Source organism: Mastomys coucha, unplaced genomic scaffold (assembly GCF_008632895.1).
Source record: "Mastomys coucha isolate ucsf_1 unplaced genomic scaffold, UCSF_Mcou_1 pScaffold5, whole genome shotgun sequence".
Taxonomy (NCBI): Eukaryota; Metazoa; Chordata; class Mammalia; order Rodentia; family Muridae; genus Mastomys; species Mastomys coucha.
In genome coordinates, this window is record NW_022196911.1 from 100,636,356 (window position 1) to 100,640,470 (window position 4,115).

Below are 4,115 nucleotides of genomic sequence, written 5' to 3' on the forward strand. Positions count from 1 at the left end.
CTGGGACTTCAGACCCGAGACACTACAACCCCACCGCTCCCTTCAGGATTCCCTAAACCTTAAAATCTTAAAATGTAACTAGGATTTGGTAGTGGTAACAATAAAAACAACCTCAACACAGAAGAGTGTGACAAGAAAGTAAACAGTAAACAAGGTTTCCCATAAGGCATCAGGAGACCTGCTGGCTCCTCACTGTACCAGCTTAGAAAAACGATATTTCTCAGCAAACCCAAAACTTCAGAAGATAAACCAGCAGGTCCAGTCAAAGCTTTCACAGACAGTCCTGATCTCTTATTTTTATTTATACATTTTTTTTTTGGTAAAGGTTTCATATAAAATCAAGTTCTATTTTATAAAAAAACATGAATATTTTAATAGTAAAAATACATATATTTACATTTCTTTTAAAAACGACACATAGCAATAATTTACGAGACTGGATTTGACTACCCCCACCCACCCACAGCCAGTCGTCCACTCTGGCACTGTGGGCAGCTACATGAAGGTACATTAAGGTAAAGGCTCCTGGTGAGGCATGTCTACTGTGCCTGGGCTGGAGACGCAAGGTGGGCACCCTGCTCCTCTCAGCGTTAGAAGGGCTTCTCCCTCACCTTCACTGAGCCATCCTGCATCCCAAAGTAGACTCTCTCTGCATGTTGATGAAAAGGCCTGTACCCACCACGCCTGGAGTCATTTTGATAGCTGTGTTCACTTCACTCCATTTATGTACCTGGTCAAACTTCCAGTCCAGGATAAAATTCCCATTACCTGTCACCCCAGGCCCTGCCTTGTTGACAGCCATTCGAAGTTCCACTTCACCCCCAAACTTCTGGGTCACAGCTCTGCTCACTGGGACATAGGCCATTGGGATGACTTCAATAGGAATTCCCTTGTGCCACGGATCCCCAAGGTTCTTTGAATCTTTCCTGAAATCAGCGATCACAATGAAGCGACTCACATAACCAGCCAGGATCTTCTCCTGGGTCTAGCAGCCTCCACCACCCTTCATGAGATTGAGCTCCGCACTTCATCAGCACCATCGATGGCAAATTCAATCTCTGGGTGTTGATCCAGGCCACTGAGGTTAAGTTAAGCCATACTGCCTGGCTTAAAAAGATGAGGTCCAGAGTCTCTTGCTTCACTCTTTCAGCTATTCGCTGCACAGCATGGACAATTGTAGAACCACTGCCTATTCTTCATGTGGTTCTCCATCGCCACGTGGCTCGCCAGCTTCTTAGCCTCCTCCGCCTTGGACATCATGGAGGGGGCCTGGCTGCCCGCGCTCCGTCTCTCTCCGACTGTGCACGCCCTGGCAACAGCATGTAGGAGCCCGAGAGGTCTCAGTTGTTCTCACCACGGCCGAGGCTGCGCCCCTCCCCCCACCCCCAGGCAGTGGGGCGAGGACCTGCCCATAGAGGGTGCTGAAGGGCCCGGGGCGCTGCACCCTGCGGCCCCACTTCCTTAATCCAGACTTTTGATCTGGAAAAACCCACCCCTAATCTGGGCTAAGCTTTCTGCTGGAAGCCTATCTACAGACATGGAAGAAGGAAGCTTTTGGTCTTTCTTTGGTCTCACTAGAAATTACATTCCTTCACTGCAGAGCCTACTTCTTCAGGATTCCAATATAATAAATATAATATATATATATTATGTAGTACATTAAGTTATATATACATATATATTACATATATAATGTAGTATATTGAAATCTTCAAGTAGGCCCTCTATATGAATATATAAATTATATGATACATTCTATGTGTGTATATACACACACACACTTTGTGAGATTCTACCTAATTTAGAGATTTTATGAGTATGGTGGGAGGTGATATGGCTGCTTTTTTTTTTTTTTTTTTTTTTTTTTTTGAGTCTTTTCCCTTTCTTGGGATTGCTTCTGCTTCAGAAACCACTTCTAATCCCATACACTTCTCAATCCTTTCCCTGGAGCCCAGGCTTAAGGGGGATGCTGGTTAATCTGTGCTCCGGTTTCTGCCTTTGGGGTTCCCACTTTTTCTTCCTTCAGGTTCTCTACTCCGTTCTGCTGTGGTCCATGGGACGTCTGCTCCCTTGCCCCCCACACCCACAGGCTTATGGTGGCATCGTTATCCTTCTGGCAATGTTTTTCTTTAACTGACAGGTGATTGAAGTCTCTGTGACTCCTGTAACATGTAAGCCCTGAGTAGTGTTCATTGTATTTGATTCTGGCTTTATTATTCATTGACAATTTCATCCACATGCACATTTCCAGTCACATTGCCCCCATGTTATTCTCACTGAGCGCCCCTTCTCAGTGCAGGTGAATGCTTTGTTTTGTTGTAGTCTGATTTATTGTAGAGTGTGAGATTCATAACCAGGCTACTATTATTCTCCATCCCCAGGTCTCAACATTTCTTTTATAAAATATATATCTCTTAAAATATAGTGAGCTGGGTGGCGGTAGCACTCGCTCACCTTTAATCCCAGCAGAGGCAGGTAGATAGATCACTGAGGTTGAGGACATCCAAAGATACATGGAAAATCCCTGTCTCCAAAAGTCAAAAATTGTGCGTGTGTGCGTGTGTGCGTGTGTGTGTGAGCACACACATGTGGAGATTAGAGGACAAATCCCAGACACTACTTCCACCATGAGGTCCTGTGGATTGAACTCAGGTCGTCAGTCTCAGGAAGAGGTGTTTTTACCACTGAGACATCTCTCTGGCTCCTAACATGCTTTTTCATTCTTTTTCTTCTTTCCTTCCTAAAGTCTCTAGTTGGCTGTAGAGATGGCTTAGTGGTTAATTCTTAGAATTACACGGCATCTCCAGATGCAGATTTGATGCCCTCTATTGGCATAAAAGGGCATCAAGAATGCGTCTGGTGCCCAGACATGCATGCCAGCAAATTAACTACTCACATAAAAATTAAAATTTAAGAGAATTTAATTACATTTATTAGCTTATTATTTATTTGTGTGTGTATGTGTATGGGCTCACACATGGCTGAGTGGGAATTTCTGGTTTCACTGGAGATTCACTTGTGTCATGTGATGTTTTTCTGGAAGTTGTCTGGTGAAAGGGCATATGTTTTGCTGGAGTGGATGCTTGAGATGACATGTGATGTTTGGAAAGAGCAAAGTATAACCCAACAGTGGGTAATACACTGGCATCAGTTTGCCTTGCTGGTCTTCACTGATAACGCTACTGCATTGGTTCACCCTGCCTTTTTCCGCTGTTCACTTGTTATGACTTTGTAGAGAGAAGTACACCAAAGAAATTCGGTGGTGTTCTGGTTGCTTCTTGCTGCTTCAGTGGACTTGTGCAGATCAGTGGAACCTTGTGGTATCTTCTGGATCAAGCCAGTGCTGCAGATTTGAGTGGACTGGACTGACTGCAGACAACGAAGATTGGAATCACCCCAAAGAACTACTTCTAAATGGGTCCTATTAGCCATTTTTCTCCCCTATCTTTGGTCGGTGGGCTATAAGGGGGGTTGACACATTTAAGAACCCTTATTAAAGTAGGTTTTGAAAAGCATAAGCCTACAGGAGAAAAACATCACAGACACAACTGAGTCTCCAAGGAAACCAGAAGTTGCTGCCATTTCACATGCCAGTCAGAGAACTGCAGAATTTTGTTAGCCTTGATGGTAGGCTCTTTTAACTACTGAGCCATCTTGCTGGCATTCAACATGCTTCCTTTTTCCTTACTTCAGATGCAATTCAGGACTAAGTCATGATGGAAACTATCGAAAATTTCCAAGAGAAAGGATATGGCCAATGGTTATGACGGACAGTTGAATGGTATGAACAGGGGTAGCATTAGCAAAGGAAATACACTGTAATGTTAGTGGCTTTACAGGGCATCCAGTACAAAGAAAGCTTAGGATTGGGGTTCCTGAGAGAGGGTTCAGCAGTAAGAGCTCTTTCTGCTCTTGCCAAGGATCTGAGTCCACTTCCAGTATCCATGTCAAGTAGCTTCAGCTCCAGGAGATCCAACATGCTCTTGAGGTCCCTGTGCACACTCCACTCTCGTGGCATTAACACATGGGCACATTAAAACACAAAAGGATGGACATAGTACTACCAGAGGACCCGGCTATACCACTCCTGGGCATATACCCAAAAAATACTGCAA

At 44.4% G+C, this 4,115-nt stretch overlaps 1 pseudogene; it reads right to left on the reverse strand.

Moving 5' to 3' along the window:
* Nucleotides 1-590: 590 nt before the first annotated feature.
* Nucleotides 591-2,801, reverse strand: LOC116078751 (annotated as a pseudogene).
* Nucleotides 2,802-4,115: the final 1,314 nt, after the last annotated feature.